Source organism: Protopterus annectens, chromosome 7.part0 (genome assembly GCF_019279795.1).
Source record: "Protopterus annectens isolate FY-2018-M chromosome 7.part0, PAN1.0, whole genome shotgun sequence".
Lineage (NCBI taxonomy): Eukaryota > Metazoa > Chordata > Ceratodontiformes > Protopteridae > Protopterus > Protopterus annectens.
In genome coordinates this window covers 1,438,232,812-1,438,257,043 of record NC_056739.1, presented here as the reverse complement: position 1 = coordinate 1,438,257,043, position 24,232 = coordinate 1,438,232,812, and positions in this window count along the sequence as shown.

Below are 24,232 nucleotides of genomic sequence, written 5' to 3'. Positions count from 1 at the left end.
TAATTACCATGCCCCCATAAGATTCTCCAGAACCAAAGCACAACCCTCCCCATGGCTGCAGAAAACCACTAAGTCAGAAATGAAAAACAGGGATAAAGCCTGGGAGCACTGGCGCAAAACCAAAACCCCCTCAGCTAGACAGAAATTCCTAGAACTACGCAATAGAGTCAAAACGCTAATAAAACAGGACAAATCCCAATACTACCAGTCTGCCCTAGTCTCCTCACAACACAGCCCCAAACAATTCTGGTCCTCCATAAACTCCATCCTCCACCCAGGTAAAGTCAGTACCCCTCCTCCTAACATCCCTCACTCCTCAGAAAATATTGCTACCTCATTCAACACACACTTCACCCAAACCATACTATCACTAGCTAAACAACACAACCCCCTCCCCTCCAACCCACACCTTCAACTAGTAATCTCCCCACTGCCTTCTCTTTTTCTCCTGTACCTACCTCCAAAATAAAAAAACTCTTAACTAAACTTAAACCCACCAAATTAGCAGCAGACAGCCTCCCAAGTGAATACCTACAAATCACAGGTGATGCTCTGGCCTACCCAGTATCCATCTTGATTAACCGATCTCTGTCAGAAAGTTACGTTCCCACACTGTGGAAAGTATCACATATAATTCCCCTCCATAAAGGCGGACCCTCCACAGAACTAACCAATTACCGCCCAATAGCTATTCTCTCTCCACTCTCCAAAATACTAGAGAGATGCATTCACTCTCAGGTCTCAGACTACCTCCTTACTAACAACCTCCTTTCCAGTACTCAGCATGGTTTCCGACCAAACCATAGCACCACCACTGCCTTACTCTCCTTTACTAACACTATCCTTCAGCATAAAAACAATGGCTATCTCCTCTGCTACTTTCCTAGACCTATCTAAAGCATTTGACATGGTCCCACACAAACAACTTATCTCTGTCCTCAATAACCTATCCTTCTCACAATCGGTCACCAACTGGTTTCAGAGTTACCTGTCTGACTGCCAACAATCCGTTGTATGGCAGAATGACATATCTCCCCAACTACCTGTCTCCATAGGGGTTCCCCAAGGATCCATCCTTGGACCCCTACTCTTCTCTGTTTACACCAATAATCTAGCTTCTGCCACCAAACATGGCACACTCATACAATACGCAGATGACTCGACCATCATCTGCTCAGCCCAGTCCCTACCAAAACTGCAAAAATCACACAGGAAGCCTTTTCCTCTGTTGAAACATGGTTATCCGATGCCCGATTAATACTCAACCCAAACAAAACTAAACTACTCATCTTCCAACCCACCAGACATACTCAAAACAACTCTCACTTTAACATCACAGCAAAAGACAACACCACTATATACCCAACTGAACACACCAAATTGCTAGGAGTGGAAATAGACAATAAACTAAAATTTGACATTTACATATCCATGACTATAAAAAAAGTCCACAAAAAGCTAGGAGCGTTATACAGAAATAAGCAATTTCTCACCAAAGCAGCAAAGATTTCAATAGCAAATTCCCACCTTATCTCCACCCTACTTTATGCCTCTCCAATATATACCAACCTAAGGCAATGTGATCTAAACAAGCTAGAGACCTGCTACAACAAAATCGCCAAATTCGCCACAGGGGCATCCTACCGTAGTCACCACTGTCTCTCACTTGCTGAACTGGACTGGCTTGAACTCCCTCACCTCCTTCAGTGGTATCAACTCTCACTTGTCCACAAACTAGTAAACCATCCACTAAATTTCCCATCCCTCCAGAATCTACTCCAACCCTATCGCACCACCAGACCACTAAGATCCAGCAGCAAAAATCACTTGCAGATCACTAAAGCCAATAACTCTGCTGATGAAGCACTATTCTCTTGCACCATAGCCAAATTATGGAACTCACTCCCACAATTACCTCCATACCATCAGGCACCCACTTCAAAACTTTACTAAAAGCGCAACTAAAAACATGCTGGCTATGCCCTTGCAACTCCCACTCTAATATCATCCACCCCATCCAACCACTACCTTTCTTTCCACTCCACTAACTACCTTGATTATAGCAAGCTCAGATGCTCATAAGCCAGTACTTATTATACAGTATGAACTTCTTCTTCTTGTAACATTTGTTAATGTCTGGTATGCACTTCACAGATAAAGATTCTGGTTGTCTACTGATGTACTATGTTCTTCATCTGTAAATATGTTGTAAGTAATTGCTATGTAAATTGTTATTCACTATGTAATCTAATGTATATACTGTCTGTTTATTTTAACTGTGGAGCTTTTCTCCCCATACCTCCGCTGAAAATGGACCTACGTCCAGTCGGACACTCCCGGTCAACAAATTTAAATACATAATAAATAAATAAATAAGGTAAGGAAATGTATTTAGTTGTGAGAGTTTGTATACATTTTGTAGTGTGTCTGTGAATGTTTCTGGGTTAGGTTTAGAAGTAGAGCTAACAAGGTAATAGTTTCAGTGGTGTATGTGTGTGATGCAGTATATGTATTGCTTGTGAGAGAGTGTGTGTGTGTGTGTGTGTGTGTGTGTGTGTGTGTGTGTGTGTGTGTGTGTGTGTGCGTGTGTGTGTGTGTGTGTGTGTGTGTGTGTGTGTGTGTGTGTGTGTGTGTGTGTGTGTGTGTGTGTGTGTGTGTGTGTGTGTGTGTGTGTGTGTGTGTGTGTGTGTGTGTGTGTGTGTGTGTGTGTGTCTTTTCTCTCTTGTTTAATGGTACACTTAGGGAAATGTTCTTTTGTTAAAGTAATGTGCAGGGCTAGGGTTAAGGGCACCATATATGAGGAAAGTGGTTTTCTGGGAGAAACTAAAGAAAAGCAAACTTCTTTCATTTTCTTTAGTGATCAGTTTTATTTAAATTGATATATTTTCAAATTTTTATAGGTTTCATTGTGCTGAAATGGATTTGTTCTTTTAATGTAACTTTAGCTTAACATAAAAAGTTCACATAATTTAATAATGTGTAAGTAATTATTTTTTTACTATAAAACTTTAAGATGTATTATTTATATATTTATAACATTTTTATTGACTTGGTAAATGTTATTTTATTTATTTATTTTATTTTATTTTACATTTGCTAACTAGGAAGGTCCGACTGGATATATGTCCATTTTCAGAGGAGGCCCGGGGAGAAAAGCTCCATACAGGAGACATAAGACAGAACAGCATAATACAATGTAAAATACAATAGAGAAATACAATCCAGAGAAATTGTTACATATTTACATATTGAAACCATTCCACTATTAGTATAATTCAAGACAGAGGCTATACAATATATTTGTAGGTCGCTTTCCAAGTTCCAAGCCCAACTTTAAAAAAGTTCATTTATATTTTGTATGTTTCTTTATTGGTTACTTAAAATGCATTCTAGATTTCACTTAAATAACATGTTTATACAAAGTAGTTAGGTTAGGATTCAGAGACACTGCTAGGAGACCCTAATTGGGTGCACAGTAGAAAAGTGTGGGGATTAGTCAGGGGTAGAGTAAGGACAGAGCCATCACATAGTGAAGTATTGATTAATTTTTTTTTTAATTGAGTTGGAGAGGGTTGTAAGGTTAGTTCTGTAGGAAGAGAGTTCCAGACTTTACCAACTGAGTTCATAAACAGAGCTTCCCCAGCTGAGTTGTTAGCTTTGAAGGTGAAAGCTAGCATTTTGTTAGAGGATCGAAGAGTTTTAAGGTTCTGGTAGGTGGTGATGAGAGTGTTAAGATTGGGTGTCCAGTCTGGCTGGTAGAGAATCTTGTGGGCAGCTACTAGTTGGTTAGTCAGTAGAAGGTTAGGTAGTTCAAGTCAGCCTAGTAGTTTGAGGTTATGGCAGTGATGGGTCCTATAGAGAGAGGCAGTGGCAAATCTGGCAATATGATTGAAGCAGGTTGTGAGCTTGTTCAGGTTGGTTTTACTCAGGTTGGTGAATAAGGGGGAGGCGTAGAGAAGGGTGGATAGTAGATGAGTTTGAGCAAGAACAGTTCTGGCTAGGGGAGTTAAGAAGGGTTTGATTCTATGTAGCGAGCCAAGTTTTTTATTTACTGATTTGATTGTGTGGTCTATATGCAAGTAAAACTTTAGGTTGTTGTCAACTATAACTCCTAGGAGTTTGATTGAGGGGTCTGGTGAGATAATAGTGCCATTGATAGATTTAATGGATAAAGTTAGAGAGGAGGTCTTATGAGATGGGGAGAACAGCAGCAGTTTGTTTTTGTGGGATTTAGTATGAGACGGCGATAGAGGAGCCAGTTTTCAACTATGCTAAATGTGTTTTGGGATAATGTCAGTAGTTCTTCTGGAGTTGTAGCAGAACATATTAGGGTTGAGTCATCTGCATATTGAATACAGGTAGTGTCTGGTATTACATTATGCAAGTCATTAATGAATATGGAAAATAGGAGGGGCCCAAAGATGGATTCTTGGGGGACTCCAAGTGTTATAGGTAAAAGGGTAGATAAGTTATCTTTCCACAGGACTGCCTGTTGTCTACCTCCCAGATATGACTTAAACCATCGTATAGCATGGGTGTCTAGTGAGATTATTTCTAGGGCTTGCAGGAGAAGTTGATGGTTTACCATGTCGAAAGCTTTGGAAGGATCTAAGAAGATGTCTGAGGAGAGTTTATTGCTATTACGATTATAATTTATGACATTGGTAAAGGATAGTAGGGCAGTGATGGCACTGTGGTTTGGTCTGAAGCCACGTTGAGAACTTGACAGGTGATTGTTATCAAAACGATAGGCTAGGAGTTGTTTTTGGATGCATTTTCCATGATTTTGGCTATAGGAGGAAATATTGCTATGGGTCTCTAGTTTGAGAAGTCAGTGGAACTGCCTCCCTTGTGGAGTGGAATGATATGGGATATCTTTCAGATAGTGGGAATGGTAGCTTCGGATATGGATCTGTTGATCATAATGGATATAGGGTAGGCTACAGCATCAGCTGCTTTTTGTAGCTAGTCTGCAAGGAGGAGATCAGTGACATGGATAGTTGGTTTTAGTTTTCTAATTAGTTTAAGGATAAATGATGTTGGGACTGGTTAAAATGTGAAGGTAGTTTGGGTACTGGGTGTAGTGGCAGATGGATTTGGTGCACTGAGGATAAGTTATTGGCTGGTTTTGGATAGTTTCTGTAAAGAAGCTATTGAAGGTGTTGGCAACCTCTGCAGGAGAATTTGAGTTGGAGGTTGAGGGGACAGGGGTGGTGGATAGTCCTGGATGGAGCAATGTGTTTAGAGTTGCCCAGAATTTATACGGTTTATTTTGGTGTTTTTGTTGTAGGTTGTGATAGTAGTTTTTTTGTCGGTTGTGACAGATTTTTTGTGTCATTCCTTAATTGTCTATAATGGAGTTGATTTGTGAGGTTTTTTGAGGCATGCCAAGTGGCCTAAGCTTTATTTCTTAATATGTTTTTTTTGCCTAGTTGCAGCTGTAAGCCATGGGGTACTTTTGGTTTTAGTCCTAATGGTACGAGCTGGAGTGTGGCTGTCTAGGATGGATATGAATTTAGTATTAAAGTATTTTACAGGTTCCTGTAGTGGAAGATGCTTAAGTACTGACCAGTTGCAAAGTTTAACATCTGTTTGGAAATTCTTAAGTTTAAATAATTTTTTCTTGTTCCTGATTGTTTGGTAGGTGGGCTGTTTGTGGATTTCAGCCTTTTGCCTGATAATATAGGTGAGATGGTGATCACTTATGTCATCGGGCAAGGTTCTGGCTTTATACATGGGTGGGTGATCATTAATAAGTATCCAATATAGTTTCTTTATTTCTTTCGCTAATTGTTGAGTGTTCATGGATATAACAATTTGGAATTGAAGTGTACCTTGCAACCCCATAAAACAAGCTACTACAGGTTTGTTGTATGGGTTGCATTTATTCCACATAATATGGTTAAAAAAGTGTAAATCTACTGTGTTTGCTGGATTTTGTCTATGCCATTATGCCTATGGAATTCCATCTAAATAATTTTAACTTTCCAGCCATTAATGACCTGAATTTATGTCACCAATAAGTTGAGATATGAAGTATATATATATATATATACAGCTGAATGTAATGTTCTGTATGGATGTGGTAAAAAGTGAAAAAGTATTCATGAAAATCTGATATCAAATCATGTTCTTAGCCTTAATGAGGAATTCTTCACATTATTTTGCTATATGAGCTAATCGGGTGTTTCTAAACAGATGGTTATGTGAAAGTGGATTAATATAAGTAAAGTTATAAATGAATCTAAAGAGAGATGTATGTTTTAGATAATGCATTCAGTTTGCAACCTGAAGAAATAGAAAAGCACGGCAGTTGAGAATGTATTGTATTTATGTACTGTTTCACAGTCTGCTTGTCAATAATGCAGTCTAATCATTTAAACAAGGAAAATGCCATTAGTAGAAAGATAGAACGCTGTTATCTAAGTATAATTTTCCCCAGTGTCACTGTTCATTGTAAACCAAATCAAAATGACTGACATTCCTAAAGTAGCAACAATTTTGATAATCTGCAAGTAAGAAAAAGTGCAGTTGCTTTAATGTTCCTTGCTCTTATGTGGTACTGAAAAATGACATAGGCAACAAATCATATTATTAATGATGTAAGTCTCTGCTGTGTTAAGCAAACTGTTTATTTTGGCACTTGTAAAGTTAAAATGACCAGATGTTCTCCCTGCTGAATTTGGTAGCATGTTACAGTGGCCTTTTGAAGATTATTTCTCTGACATTTTAAAATATGAATTTACTGCATGAACAGTGACCTTCAAGAAATACAAACAGCTGAATTCTGATGATCTGATCATTCATTTCTCCACTGTAGAATACCAATAAACAACTTTGGCAACTTTCGTATCTGCACTCAAAACTTCAGATTGTTGATGTCTACTCCACAAGGCTTGAGAAAGTTGGCTCATGAAAACATTTATCTTCATTGTGCCATATACATGCGCAGTCACTCGTACACCATTGATATCAGACCAGTTTGTGTAATGTTTCATTTTTCATGTAAGACTGCACTAGAATTCTCAGACCATTTGTAAGTAAAGGGGGATAATCATTTATTACCATCTGTCTCATTAAAATGTGCAAGCATTCAACACACAGATGTTACAAATCCTCTGTCTTTATTTATTTATTTATAAGATATTCATACTTTGCAAATGCTGTGCCTGTTCATAGAATTCTTTTAATGATGTTGAGTGCAGCACTTTCTTAAATTTTTGGCAGAGCAGTTGATTTACACTTGAGGAAGATCTTTTATTACCATAACGTAAAGTACTGAAATAACTAAGTAGAGAGAAATTACACTACTTGTTACCTTTTTGACAACATCCTTTTACTTCTTTTTAGCAGTCCTTTTATACAGATATACTCAGTACCACCAGCAAGCTGAAACAGAAGATTTTTGTTTTCAAAATGAAGGTTTAACAGAGTGCAAAATGGTTTACTATGGTTGCATAGCAATGGTATATGAAGTATATTTCAGATGCACAAAGCTGCATTCACTGAACAGATAGTTCATTTAACATATTAAGATTTCAGAAGCACACATTATAACTACAGAGTAGAAACTTTACTTATACTCTCAAGGCGAAGAGCTTTGACATTTAATTCACACTCTGCTCCCCATAGGAAGTTGTTGTTGTATCTTTCGGCCTTTCCCGGTTAGGGGTCGCCGCAGCGGAACTCCGGTCCGCTAATGATTGGCGAAGGAACACCCATTCACGCGTGTCGCCACACAGAAGACACTCTAACTGAGAATCGAATGGGCAACGTCCAACTGTGAGGCGACAACACTACCACAGCACCACCATCACAGTTCTGCTCCCCATAGGAAGTACAAGATCAATTTTTGATAGCCTGATACCTTGTAAAAAAGAATTGCAATTCAACAGAAAAAACAGCAAAATGCAGAACTTACACATATACATTCCATTTTTTTGCTGGGAGACTACACCATTTTCACCCCAATATAGGTTGCTTCACCCCACCTCCCCTCATAACTAAATACATTAACTGTTGGATCTCACTACTGGAAAAAGGGAATAATGCAAGATACAGTGTAAATCCTTAATATTCTTGCATGAAGTTCATCATTTCCAAGAACTGTAATTTTGGACCCCATGCTTTCAACAAACACATGCAACACTCACTATTACACTAGTCCAGTAGATGCTGGAACTAAATGTTGTGTGGGGCCAAGAGGAAACCATCATCTGCAAATGACAAAAGATGCAACCCTGACATCAAAAAACTGGATACTGTCTAGATATATGCTTTACTTTGATATCTTCTCCATGACAACTGCAAACAGTATGAGAGACAAGAAACACCATTTACAATGTCCTGTGCCTGGTATGCATGTTCAGTATTTGACATTAAGCTGATAAAGTGCTTCTCAGGTCAAGGGAGAGAATGGCATGCAACAGCTGGGATCAGACTTCATGATGTTGTAGTATCCCACCAAAATATGCTCCAGGGTGGATGACCATATAAATACTTCAAATCAGCAAATCTATGCAGGCAGTACTAGAAAACTTCCATGACCCTTCAAATATTAGTGAAAGAACAAAAAAGCTGCTCCATTATTGCATTTACAGGGTGAAATCCATACTGCTGCTCCAAATTCAATGGTTGGACTATTAATAGACATATTTCTGCTATCAACCCAGTATAGGCTTCTCAAGGAGATTAAAAAATGTGACTACCGTTGCAATTAGACCATACTATTTTGTCCTTTTTGAAAACAGGGAGTACTGCCCATTTTTTTATTTATTTATTTATTTTTTGCTTGCAGAGATAATGTCTCCACCTTCTAGACAGTATCAAAAGTGTATCTTAACACTTGGTCAGAAAAAAAATCAGCATAATTTAAAACTGGTGTTTTCACTGCTGACTATTTTGAAAATATAGGGTCATGAAAATATAGACATTTTACATATTTTACATGTTAACATTTTGCATTTTTGTCCATTTTCAGAGCAAAATCATTTATAATAAATTCAGAATGGTTGTATTTTTCCAGATCATTAGACTTTATAGGTTTTTAACAATAGACAGTTGACAACACAACATAAATCTGTTTTGCATTGAAGAAAGCCTGTATATTGACACCGAGATAGATTCTGAACAATTTAGAGTAGTGTTACAAATGATAAAACTGACCTAGCCAAGTTTGAGACCTGCTACAATAAAATTGCAAAATTCTACACTAACACACCAAATAATTCTCACCACTGCACTGCCTTACGTCAACTAAACTGGCTAGAACTACCCAACCACTTGACTTCAACTCAACTCATCTCTGCTCACAGAATAGTGCATCAACCTGATAAAAACCCTGGCTTCAACCTCTGCTCCATCCATACACTAACACTGGTCTACTCTGACCCTCCAATAAATCCTTATTTCAGGTTACTAAATCCAACAATAAAACAGGCAACTCTCTCTACTCTAACTACATCTCCAAAATATGGAATACCATCCCTCAGCCTATCCTAACAACTATCAACCCATTTCACTTTAAGGCACTCTTAAAAGATTACCTCAGTAACAATTGGCTTTGCTCATGTACCACTCCTGGCTAAAACCTCCCACTTAACCACCAACATTATCCTATTTTCACTACAGCTATTTTTAACTCCTGCACTAATTACTTTAAACATTTGTCCTCTCCCCCTCTTCTTCAAAAATTACCCTCCAAACTTCTCTTCCCTTACTCGACTGATACTACTATTCATTTATTTCCTCTGTCCCCTCACCTATTTGCCTAAAATTTCCATTTCTCTCCCTCTATCCTACCATTTACTTCCCATCCTCCACTCCACTCCTACCCTCCCTTTTCTCCTCTTTTCTGTCTACCTTCTTGTTTTCTCACTCACTCCAGTTATGGTTCCAACCAACATATTTGCTTACAAGGATGGTACTCTTAACAGATGTTTATATTCCACAAGTAAGAAGTTGTTGCACTACTGGATTGGACAAATATGTTATGCAGAGGAGCAATTTCAGAAAGAAGTAATACTCTGTAAAAAATCTGTTCTCTAATGTGTGTATTTTATGTCATTTTATGCTTTGTGAACATCATTTAAAATGTGCTAAAATTTCTTAAAATTATTTTCATTGTAATTTTCTCTATACTTTTTTTCTGGAGCTTTATGTATGGGTTCCTATCAGATCGCCGAAAGCCCATTTCACTGAAACTCATTTCACCAAGACCAAGTCGCTGAAAACTCATTTCGCCAAAAACTCATTTCACCAAAAAAAGTACAGGCAGTGTATATGCCCTTTTCCCCACTGTAGTGTGACCCTGGAGTTAGTATATATAAGTAGGGGGGTGTGGGGGATGTAGCGCCCCACCTAATGTTGTTATAAACTGCTAACTTACCTAGTTAATAGGAACTGGACAGTATAAAACTAAGCTAGGTGGGGGGCTACACCCCACACACCACTCATTGTGGGGGGCTGTGCCCCCCCCTTCTTATATATTCTAACTCCAGGGTCGCATTACAGTAGGGAAAAGGGCATATACATTGCCTGTACTATTTTCGGTAAAATTAGTTTTCGGCAAAATGAGTTTTCAGCGATTTGGTTTTGGTGAAAGGAGTTTCGGTGAAATGAGCTTTTGGCAATCTGCTAGGAGCTTATACATATATATATATATATATATATATATATATATATATGTTGTGTCTTTCGGCTTTTCCCGGTTAGGGGTCGCCACAGCGGAACTCCGGTCTGCTAATGATTGGTAGTTGATTTTTACATGCCGAGTTACCAGCCCTGATGCACAACCTTCAATGAAGGTACACCCATTCACACATGTCTCCACGCAGAATATGCTCTAGCTGAGAATCGAACTGGACAGCGTCTTACTGTGAGGCGACAACGCTACCGCAGCACCACTATATATAAATATATATATATATATATATATATATATATATATATATATATATATATATGTGTGTGTATAGAGAGAGAGAGAGAGAGAAAGAGATACAGATAGATAGAAATGCCTGTATTTGCATAAGAATGTGTTTTATAGATGTAAGTTTGGTGAAGCAGTGAGGACAGTTACAGTGTGCTTATTGACATTAAGTGTAGCCACAATGTTTTTAGGCCATGTAGATTGGAAGAAGCATTGCCTGATTTTAAGAATGCTAGAGGGCTGAGAAAGGTTAAGAGGCATGACAATGGATAAGCATTCGCTGATAGAAAGTCAGTTGTTAAGGATGTTGTTGAAAGGCTTGTAAGAGGTTTCACCTTCAGGAGAAGTGTATATCTAGTGGGCAATGTTGTCATTTTCTTCTTTCTGAAGGAGCTTTTCATATTAGTGAATTCTTGGGTAGATAAATATGGTCTGTGGTGTGCATAAATCATGAGACAGTGTTAATTTGGTTGAAAGCCAGAACTGGTAGGTAATGGGCAGCAAGTTTTTTTTTTTTTTTGCTGCATAATGTTTCTGTGTCCTGTGGGATGAGGGTTATCATGGCAGAGGATGTCAGAGTGTCTGGTGGGCGTGTGGAGGTTAAGCTTCTTGATGTGATTTTAAAGAAAGCCTTGAGGTCTCGAGGTATTCAATGATCAGGTCTCATCTCATTTGATTTGAATTGGCAGGGTCTCTGACATAGTTATGAAGGTAGGTAAAGTGGTAAGTAAAAGCAAGGCAGATGGGTTTCCTGATGTTTTACTGCTTATTTTAGATAATGGGTGTACCTTACGGTAATTAAGTGACTTAGATTCTTTGCTAATTCTGCAGAGTGAAAACACTTGGGCATAATAGGGTACTCTTACATACACTGGTGATGTATCTGTGCAGAGTTCATGGACAAATATTCTTATTTAGTGAGATATAAACTGTAGCAGACTGTCAAAAATGATGAAATTATATTGAATTGGCCAGGGTAGCATTCCAGATTAGATGTTATTAGAGACTTGCCACCCCTCCCAAAATATATGCATGCATTCAATAAGGACAAGGAAAACAGACAACAGCAATGCATTATGAAGTTCTAAGTCAAAACTTTATCCATATTGATGCATGTGAACTATTATTTCTTCTGAAATACAGGTCAGCAGAGGGTAGATAATGACTTCCTGACTTGCACATGCAACTAATTAATAATGTGGTGACCATCACCCTTTGCAAGATTGTTATTTTGTAGTGAACAACTATAAAAGTTAAATTAGCCAGCAAAGCAATGTAATTGTGCTTATTTAAATAAAAAAATATTTGGACAATTAATGTACTGGCAGTATTTACAATAAAGTCTTAGTATTAAAAGAAATGTGCATACTAACAATTTTCAGTACTGCAAAGCTACTTTTGTTTAGGGATCTTGCAAAATATACATTCTTATTATATGTCGGGATATTCCTTTGGCTTCATCTCTTACTGTTGTTACATTGCATTCTCATGTTTTTTTTTGCAAATCTAAAATTAAAAATTTGATTAATTTGTGCACTAACAAACTCATGTTCAGTAACTTGAGCCTCAAGGCAGAAGTTTTCCTCAAACTTTTATTTGCTTATCTTGCAACACTTTTCTGAACTATTCATAATTCTTTTCTGCACGTCTGATCGAAATATACTTGGCATGTGTTAATTTTCTCAAAGGTGTTTATGTATCTTCACAAAGTTATGGAACTGAATGCCGCGGTGGTACGGCAGTAGCGTTGTTACCTCACAGCAAGAGGTTCTCCCATTCGATTCTCGGCTTGGCTTGGGAGTGCCTTCTGTGTGGAGTCTGCATGTCCTCCCCGCGGTTGGGTAGCATTCGAAAGACATGCGTGTGTAAATGAGCATTCCTTCATTGAAGGTTGGGCATTGAGCTGGCACCACGGCGTTTCATAAAAATCTACTACCAATCATTAGCGGACCGGAGTTCCGCTGTGGTGACCCCTTATCGGGAAAAGTGGAAAGACAAACAACAACAACATAGTTATGGAATTTTCTGAGGAAAGATTTTTCTACACATGAATGATAATACTGAGTAACAATTTCTCATATCTGACACATAATAGAAAGCTTGAAAGAAAATTAAGTTGTCAACTTTCAGAGAAAATGTCATTGGTCTTTCTTTTTGGTGAGCCATTAAAATGTACTTATTTGTATCAGAACCAAGATGATCCATGGAAAAGATGATATGAAGTAGATGTGCAAACTGAATGCAACACTAAAGTTATCTTCTAACATTTTAACAGGCTAAACTTCACCTTCAAATATTTATGGCAAAAGTAACGGGTTTTGATAGAACATTACATTAGTTATGCTATCCATATCTTGTTTGCTATGCAGATTAATTTTTTCCTGAACTTCTGCCAAGGATGACGAGTGAGAAGTTGTTGCACTACTGGATTGGACAAATATGTTATGCAGAGGAGCAATTTCAGAAAGAAGAGCTGTAGGGTGGGTGGGTAGGTTAAGGAGTAGGAAGTGAGGTTGTCAGAGGAAAGCAAAAGGGGTGTTAATAGGCTTGTAGGTTCATACATGTGTGTACTAGGGTAGCAACCACTGGGTCCTTTTTAAGCTGCAGCCATATATCCCATACCTCTGATAATAAGTATATAAGACAGAGGTTAGGAACTCTTAGCTTCTTTGATGCTAATGTTAAAAGCTCATATTTTGTCCCTTTTATCAATGTCCATAGTAACTCGAAAGGTTTGGTTCAGGAAGGGTCTAGAAAACCTGCCTTGATGCATTTATTTTGTGGTCTGCATGACTACTGAAATTAAGAAAACACAGTTAAATGTTTCTGACTACAACTCATTTGTAATGATTTTCACAGAAAATGTAAAGAATAAGGAAGTAAAATTTTATTTTTTGTGGTGCAAGGCACTCTGCACTGCCTATCATGTGGATAGTTTCACACCAAACACCAACTGCACTACAAAAATATTAAACTTGTAATGTCTCAATCAAAGAGAAAAAATAAATATTTTTGCAATTATTTAAACTACGCATTTCTGCTTCTTCATTGATAAACAATATCTAACTTGTTGCCATATAGTGGTGTGAGTATAAAATAAATGTCAGACTCACACAAGGACTGACTGGCTTGTTACCTAAATGTCACTAACTTAGTAATCTCTCTGCAATGCTCTTTCGATTAGTTCATTTCTATACGATCACTGATAAAAAAAATGACAAAAAAGATGTGAGTCTGTGTTCTGGAACTAAAACCAACTTTTTATTCTTTGTTCATATTTTACATATAATTTGTCAATGACATAATTTCAGCAGATCTGATTTAATCCTGGACAAGTTTTTGAAGTATCTTGTTTGTTTCAGTTTACGGCAGAATTAATACCAGAATGGTTATTTTTATAAACTTCCAGTATAGAGGGTGTATTACATTGGTTTGCTTATCATGCTGCTATATGACTGCTGGTAGACTTATCATACTCTGTTTCTGTAAACAATAGTATGCAGCTGATGTTGCATTAACCTAAGCTATATGGGATGCCTGCCAAAGATTAGACCAGCTGTCCAACTTTCAAAGCTTTAGGGCACATTCCAAATTCCATAACCATTTTGCAGCTCAAGGAGTGCAGTATAAAATCAGTGGCTAGAGAACCAAAACTTCAGAACATTCTTGTCATAAAGTGTGCTTTTCCTTACAGGTTTCAAGTGATCAGCTGTTGGCCAGCTCTTCACTAAGGCTGAGCAGAAAAGTATTATATTGTGAAATACCTTCCATGTCATCATTAAATTATTCTTTTCTGCAAGAACTATTTTCTAAAATTTAGACATAGTCTTCTTCTTCATTTTCTTTTGGCTGCTTCCATTAGGGGTCACCACAGCAGATCATCTGTTCCCATTTCTTCCTGTCCTCTGCATCTTGCTCTGTCACACCAACCACCTGCATGTCCTCTCTCACCATATCCATAAACCCTATCTTAGACCTTCCTCTTTTCCTCTCACCTTGCAGTTCCAAGCTTAGAATCCTTCTCCCAATATACCCAGCATCCCTCCTCAGCACATGTCCAAACCAATGCAATCTTGCTTCTCTGTCTTTGTCTCCAAAATGTCCAACTTGCGCTAACCCTCTAATATACTAATTTCTAATCCTGCCCATCCTCATCACACCCAATGCACATCTTAGCATCTTTAGCTCTGCCACCTCCAGCTCTGACTCCTGTCTTTCCGTCAGTGTCCCCATCTCCAACCCATATAACAAAGCTGGTCTCACAGCCATCTTGTGTCATTCCCTTTCACTCTTACTGGTACCGGTCTGTCACAAATCACTCCTGACACTCTTCTCCACCCACTCCATCCTGCTGCACTCTCTTCTTCACCACTCTTCCACACTCACCATTACTATGTACTGTTGATCCCAAATATTTAAACTCACTGTCAACTCTACTCCCTGCATCCTCACCATTCCTCTGTCTTCTCTCTCATTCACACACATGTATTCTGTCTTAGTCCTGCTGATGCTGACCTTCATTCCTGTACTCTCTAGAGCATATCTCCACCTCTCCACGGTCTCTTCTACCTGTTCCCTACTCTCACTACAAATCATAATGTCATCCGCAAATATAATAGTCTATGGGGACTCTTGTCTGATCTCGTCTGTCAATGTGTCCATCACCATTGCAAATAAGAAAGAGCTCAGAGCCGATCCTTGATGTAATCCCACCTTCACCTTGAATGTATCCATCACTCCTATCTCAGACCTCACCACTGTCACATTGTCCTCATATATATCCTGTACCACTCTTACATACTTCTCTGCCACTCCCGACTTCCTCATAGAATACTACAACTCCTCTGTAGGTATCCTATCATATGCTTTTTCTAAGTCCACAAAGACACAATGCAGCTCCTTTTGACCTTCTCTATACATCTCCATCAAAACCCTCAGAGCAAACATCGCATCTGTAGTGCACTTTCCTGGCAGGAAACCATACTGCTGATCAGTAATCATCACCTCCCTTCTTAACCTAGCTTCCACTACTCTTTCCCATAACGTCATGCTGTGGTTGATCATTTTTATCCTTCTGTAGTTACTACAGCTCTGTGCATTACCCATATTCTTAGAAATTGGTACCAATCCACTTTTTCTCCACTCCTCAGGCATACTCTCACTTTCCAAGATTCCATTAAACAATCTGGTTAAAAACTCCACTGCCATCTCTCCTAAAGACCTTCATGCTTCTACAGGTATGTCATCTGGACCAACAGCCTTTTCATTCTTCATCCTCAGCATAGCTGTCCTTACTTCCTCCTTGCTAATCCTTTGCATATCTTGATTCACTATCCCCACATCATCCAACCTTCTGTCTCTCTCATTCTCTTCATTCATCTGCTCAATGCACTCTCCTTGCTTGTGAGTACATTCTTATCCTTTATCACCCTAACCTGCCACACATCTTTCCCATCTTGGTCCCTCCTTGTACTCCTGTCTACTTTCTTCATCTCTCTGACCATCCCACTTCTTCTCTAACTTCTTCCTCTGTATACTCTCCTGTACTTCCTCATTCCAACACCAGGTCTCCTTCTCCTCCTTCCTCTGTCCAGATGTCACACCAAGCTACTTTCTAGCTGCCTCCCTTACCAACTGTGCTCTAGCTGCCACCCAGTGGAAGAAGAAGACATGCCCCGGGATTCATGAAGCTCAGCGCAAGGCCGGCGTAAGGGCTGCGCCGGCGGTGCAGTGAATAGCCGGCGTAGTAGCACCACATGCATATTAATGAGAGTGCACCGCAACCACAGACACGTGCGTAGTGTACGTGAGCGATCCCAAGTAGGATGCGTCCGGAGGCGTGGCTAAGCCGGCATGCGGTGAGCAACCTAATGTGCTGACTGCCACGGTCCACCCATAATAGTAATGGCAGCAGCCAGGGCCCGTGCAGAATGAAACGCACGTAGAGTATGCAACATAGTACCCGTCCCAACTAAACGGAAAAGCAAATACAACCCACGAAGGCTTAAGTGTACCCGTCCAAGGAGCAAAGGATACGCATAAGACCGCGTTTGTCCCGCAATGCACCGTCAGTGGTTATACTCATAGAAGGTGTACCGCAGCATGTCAGCGCGCCGCACCGACATAGGAGTAGCGACTAAGGTTACCACCTGTCCCACTTTGTGAGGGGCAGTCCCTCTATGGGCAGTTGTGTCCCGATAAAAACTATTAAAAATGGCAAATGTGCTAAGATTGTAGGAAATAATGATATCCCGTATTTAATGTAATGGTTGCATGAATTGGTTATTTCTGTAACTGAAATATCTCAATGTCACAAGAAACAGAATAAGCAACCAAACTGCCACAACAATAAGCTTTTATTTAGGCAAACAAGTGAAGTTCTATGCCATATAGTGACCGTGTGTATGTGTCGGCCTGTAAAATCAGATGTGAGTCCCGGAAATATCCCACCTTGGCAACTGGAAAGGTGGCAACCCCAGTAGCGACATGGGCATGGTCACCAGGGTTACCAGCTGTCCCAATGTGCCATGGATAGTCCCTCATTGGACAGTTGTGTCCCTGCAAAAATCGAAAAAAATGAAAATGACCTGAGATTCCCTGCCAAAAATATTCCCGCAATATACATGTAATAGTAGCATAAAACATATATTTTGTATATGAAACACATACATGGCATAAGAAACTGAATAAGGAACCCAAATGCTAACAGAATAAGTGTATATTATGGCAAACAAGTAAAGTCCTGTCAACTCCACTTACTGTGGGTATGTGTTGTCCTGCAAAATCTGATGTTTCCACAAAACATGTCCCACTATGGGCATTGGAAAAGGTGCCAACCATAATGGTCACAAGCAGTAGTGAGAGTACATAGCCGGGTAGCTGTGTTGACATAACAACAGGAAGGAACCAAGATACCTTAAACACAGGCAAACATGTGCATAGCAACATATCCCACACCCAGCAACGTCTCTGTCGCATACACTGGATGGCGTATGTTGAAGTGTAATATCCAGAAGCAGAACCCATGCATTCAGATGTAATACACAATAGCCTCATTGTAGCATGTAAGTCCCACCCATGTACACCTGTGCACCCAAACCTGCTAGCATCCGTGTGCAGCTATACACCTACACACAATGTGCATACCTGAAATGTGGTAAGATGTTTGTGTTAGGCAGTGCCACGCTGGCAAATCATTACCCACATGTCACCAACCCACCTCAGGTACAGATATGGAAATGGCTGCATGTGAATGTGTCTGCAGAATGTGTACATCCCGCATGTGGTATGTACCCGTCCAAACCATATAGGTTTGCATACGACACGGTGCACATAACTGTACATATGTGGACAAGTCGGGTTGTTGAACCACCGCATCGATGATTAGCTATGCAGAGAAGTTGAACACATATAGCGGAACACGTGCCTACCAAACAGGACGTCCTAACAGGGTGCTAAAGGCAAAGAAGGGGAAGGTGGGACATCACATGTGGAGAGTAGCGTTGCCGGACGGCCAAATACACACGGTCAAGGTAAAGGACGGAACAACATGCATATGGCCGGATGGATGTTGTTCGAAAAATATATATAGAAACACATATGAAGTGCCAGTTTAGACTTGAAATACTATATAATGCATTGAATTGTAACGTACAATATGGCAGTAGAACTGATCATGCATGTAATTGGTGAAGCTAAGCTGTAGTGTGATGGAATTCTGACCCTGGCAGTAACCAGTACAGCAGGCTAATGTCTCTCAGCATTAATTATCTGCTGAGTGACAGACAAATAAATGTATGTACATGCATAACATCACCCCTTCCCCTGAGGAGGATGGCCTTGTGAGCTCTATCGAAGATAAGAGTACAACTCCTTACCAGAGAGACAAAGCAACGTATTAAGAAATGAACTGACTACTGTATCGGAACAGTCCAGGGTCCTTGAAACAGTTACAATCACAGAAGGACACTGTAATTGACCAGGTGCCTTGCAAGGCTGTGTTATTCTCATGGGAAAACATTTTAAAAGCACGACCTCAGCACCCACGTATGTATAGACTATTGTGGACCATAGTGATGGAAATGCCCTGTGACCGACCACGTCAGTAAGGTGGGCAAAAGCTGATTGTAAACACTATATAAAGAAATTGCTTACTGTATAGAGTCAGACAAAACTCTCACACTTGGACTGTATATTATTTTGCCTGCCTGTGTACACTACTAAAACGTTGTGAACCCGAGCCTCCTGTGTTATTGACTGTCACTTAGAAAAGCCTACTGATAACTACAGTGTGGTTTTAACAACTTATTTGACATTGTGATCCTTCTTAGCGAATTCCTTGGTAAGCTACAGGTCAGAGTGCATGGGTGGTTAGACATCTGCGCAGGAGAATTTGCCTAAATGGTTCTTCTTGAATGAAAAGACCTCCGACTGAATTGTTGTGTGTATTGAGGCTGTCTACCGTCTGATCTGTGGCTGAAAAGCGGAAAACTGGATCCCAAGAAGAAAACGTGCAGTCTTAAACAGGAGGCTCAGGTAAGGAGTGTTTGCCTCTTTGTGTCTATTGTAGATCAGGGACCAGACTACATTGTGTTTCTGTTAACAGTCGTGATAGCGGGTCGAAGACCAATCCAAATAGTGTTAAATCTGGACATAGGTCAGGGGAACACAGAGCAGAGTAAATAGTCATTGTAGACACTACAGTGGATACAGGGAAGGAGATACCACGTGCTACGAGAGAAGTGCGTAACAGTCGTGTAGAGGATATGGGGATTAGTGAACAAACAGATCATGTGATCCAGCGTTTGACAGGTGGCGTGAAGTATATGCAATCGCAGAGAGCACATAATGTGAGATATTCAGCAAAATGGGGTAATAAATATGACATTGATGGTATATTAGACAAAATATCGTTACTGAAACATTGTAATCTCTGAAAATGTGATGCACATGTTCTAGGGTAACCACCTGTCCCACCCTGTGAGGACAGTCCCCTTGGACAGTTGTGTCCTGCAAACAAACAGAACAAATGGCAAATGTCCTGATATCTCAGGACAAAGATTTCCCAGATATCTTTTCAAATGGTAGCATAAAACAGTAATTTTGTATCTGGAACAACAAAATATCATAATAAACAGAATAAGCAACTGAAATGCTACAAGAATTGGTAGCTCTCCTGGCAATAAGTGAAATCCTGTCCTATGTACTGGCCGTGGGTATGCTTTTTCCTGGCAAATTACACGTTCCGAACACTAATGTCCCACATTGTGCATTTGAAAAGGTGGCAGCCCTAAGATGTGCAGGCGACAAAACAGCGACAATTGGGTATCCGTCAAGCACATAGGTGGATTGAGGTAGTGAACCGAAGGGAACAGAACACTACAAATGCGAAAGCATCATACATACACAGAGAAGATCATAATACAGTAGTAGCGACAGCCCCCCCACCCCCATACCACCTCCGATACCACATCCAGGATATGAAGCGGGAGGGCAGGCTAGTCCCCACACGTTATCCTGTGTCAACAGAGGTATCACAACGACCAAATGTAACAGAAGCTATTGAAACCACATCCCGAACTCGTAACATACCTAGGGACACTCGAGTAAGAAGACAGTCAGTAGAACAGAGTGAGGATATCTGTCAATTAATTGAAGTACCGAACCCTCATGCAGGACAGGAAGGCCAGGACCCAACCCCCATACTGTATAGACCGTGGACACCAGATGATATCTGTAAAGTCACAGAGGGAATTCCCCATCTACAAAGTAATTGCTATTCACCATGCAATACCCCTGTATCTTCTGATCGGAAAACAAAGGGGGAATGGCGGATGGTACAGGATTTACAAGCTGTAAATCATGTAATAATACCTAGGGTACCGATGGTGCCAGACCCACACACAATATTGAATGCTATGAACACGCCACAGAAGTATCTTACCGTGGTACATACAAGCTATGCTTCCTTTGCAATACCTATACATCCAGATAGTCCGTATTGCTTTGCATTTACATTCAGGGTAACAGATACAGCCATACCCGGCTATCGTAGGGATACTGTGAAAGTACAACGATATTCCCACAGGAGATGGCTAGCTACATTCCGGTGTTTACTCCACCGGGGCCAGTCAAGTTCTACTTTATGTGGATGATATTCTGCTTGCGGCCCCTACCCAGCAGCAATGTATGGAAGATACAATAGCATTATTGAGATATTCAGCAGAACAGGGACATAAATTAAGCAACCATAAATTGCAACTACAGAGAATACAGGTCAAGTACCTGGGATATGTGGTATCAAGTAGGGTAGAACATTACATGACAATAGGAAGGTAGCAATTTCACAAGCACCCAAGCCAACTACCAAGAAGGGAATGATGTCCTGTCTGGGCCGACTAACATTTGTCAAAGCTGGTTACCAAACAATGCTTTGGAATCCGCTGTATTGTCTGCCTTAATCTTTAATACACCTATGGCAGCACAACACATACTACACTGGATTACAGTAGCAGAAATAACTTTCTGCAGACTAAAACGATTGATAGCTTCAACATCTGTATTAGGTCTCGAATAATCATAACACATGTTGTCAGACTGTAGATTGTAAGCGGAGATATATGACATCAGTCTTGATGCAACAGCATGGAAGTAAGCAACGCTACATAGCTTACTACTCATTGCAGTTGGACACTGTGGCATGGTCAGTGCCACATTGTGTACAGGCAGTTGTTGTAGCACCCATGGCAGTACAGGCCCCGGCCTTAATGTTATTATACCACCCTCTCACTGTGAGAATGTCTCATGCAGTTGTGATCATTCTGCTGCAAGAGAAGATAGCATTCCTGACCCGTGCTAGACATTTGTCTTGTTTGACCATACCACTGAGTCAACCTCATATGGTGATTGAACGTTGTACAACATTAAACCTATCAACGTCACGTCCGACACCTGTGTATGGCACACCACACAGTTGCCTATACGAAATGGATGAAATAACTACACACAGACATGGTATATCACTGATATACCCTTAGATGATGCAGAGGTGACAGTTAATGTGTACGGATCATGTAGACAGAGTCCTACAGGAACGAATCAAGTAGGTTATGCAGTAGTTATTGATAATGAGATTGTAGACGCCCAACCCCTGCAGCATAACGTGTCTGCTCAAGCAGCAGAATAGATAGCTTCAACACGTGCTTGTACTGTGGCGAAAAACTGATGTGTGGACATATGTCCCGATAGTCAGTATGTTGTCTGTACAGTGCATGTTTATGAGCAGCAGTGGAAGAATAGGGGAATGATAACATCCACCGGTAAACCGATTAATCATGCACAATTGATCTTGAATGCATTCCATTCCATTCAGTTACCCACTAAAGTAGCTAATTGTAAATGTGCAGGTCATAGAAAGCAACAGGATAACAGTAGGAAAGGTAAGGCATGAGCTCATGCAGCTGCAAAACAAGCAGCCTCACAGTTGGAAAGTGTTTGTTTGAATGAGGAATGACAATCCTCAGACATTTTACATGTAGAAATGTTACAAACAATGCAAACATCAACTACGAAAGCAGAAAAGCCGTCGTGGGTATGACGAGGAGCAATCCTTGAAGACGGACTGCACATATCCACAGTGAGAAAGCCAATATTAACGTCTAATGTATTCAGATATGCGGCTTTGTGGAGCCATGGGTAGAGACATGTCTCAACAGGGGGGATGGTACATTTGGTTAACAGAATGCCCCTAACATACGGAATTAGGAACCACATACAAACATCATGAGCAGCGTGTCACATTTGCAGTAGATATCATGCACAGGGAGCATTTAAACCGAAGGGAGTGAGTTTACCTACACCACCATAACCGTTCCATACTATTTGTATGGAGTTCATACATCTGAATAAATGTGAAGGGAAGTAATACTGTTTAGTGATTACACATATATATAATCAAAATGGGTAGAAGCATTCCCAACCATGAATCCGGATGCAGCAGCAGTGGCAAAGGTGCCAGTAAAATAAAGTATCCCTAGATCTGGCATACTGTAAAGAAGCTACAGTGACAATAGAACACATTTAGTGAACCAGACAATCACGCAACCTGGGGGATTAGTTTGTATTTCCATGAATGTAAATTGCATGTACAACCCACAGTCAGCATGACTGCTGGCGAGGTAAAATGGGATCCCGAGAAATAAGTAGAGGAGGTTGGTGGGTGACACCCAGACGAGTTACATTTGCTGTCTACCTCTAGCATTGCTGAGCATGGCAACAGTTCCAAATGTAAAGTGTTGCACCCACTTCGAAGTAGTATGTGGAATGGCATATCATGTGCCAGAGTGGAAAGCTGTCATGCCTGCAGAGCCGGAGGTCGATGGCTCATTAGCAGGTGACATGAGAGGATTGTTAACCAATAACACTGTTTTCAGTTAAAGTCTTTTACAGATAAAGAGCAAGCGAACCGGACGCATAGCTGACACCAGTATCCTGTGTGTATGTCACTGTTATCCAAAGAAGATAATTGGCAAGTGGAAAGTGTGAAGGTCTGTACCAGGTACTGTTGGCAACGCCTACTGCAGTAAAGTTTGCAGAGAGGTCGTCCTGGGTCCACCTCACAGTTTTCAAACCGGTAAAGGATATCAAGTCTGATTTACATCTTGTAGCTGATATACCATAGAGCCTGAATCACCCGGGCAAGACTGTATAACAATACAAAGCAACCCCAAAGACATTTGGTTTACTGTCCTAATGATTATACACCTATTAACCATGTTTGTGTTTACTTTACATTTGCTGGGACCTTACCTGCATATAACTACACGGATACAAATAGTGATACGTGATGAACTGGCCACAGAGTGTCTTCCACACTTCAACAAATACCTAGGCATGGCGCGTGTGCATGTACAGACTATGAACATTTTAAATTGCTGTGTTTGTACTGCCATACCTACATCATATGGAGGACTTCCGATGTATGGTGTCCCCTTGGGGATACATTGAGACTTGTGAATATTTACACTTTGATACAGGTTCTGTGAGATCACAGGACAAAGTGGCACTGTACTTACCTGTTACACAAAAGTAATTGTATGTTGTCATAAACATGATACAGTTCAAGTTGGTGGGAGTATTTGTAACATAACTGTGTCTTACAAATGTCATATAACAGCCAAAGATCACAGTACTACTTGTAGCTCCATTCATTATCTGTATTGAAGCTTCATGAGAACAACGTGGAAGGATGTGCAGAAACATACTGAATTGTATAAACAGTCCTCTGTTATAGACAGGAAGATG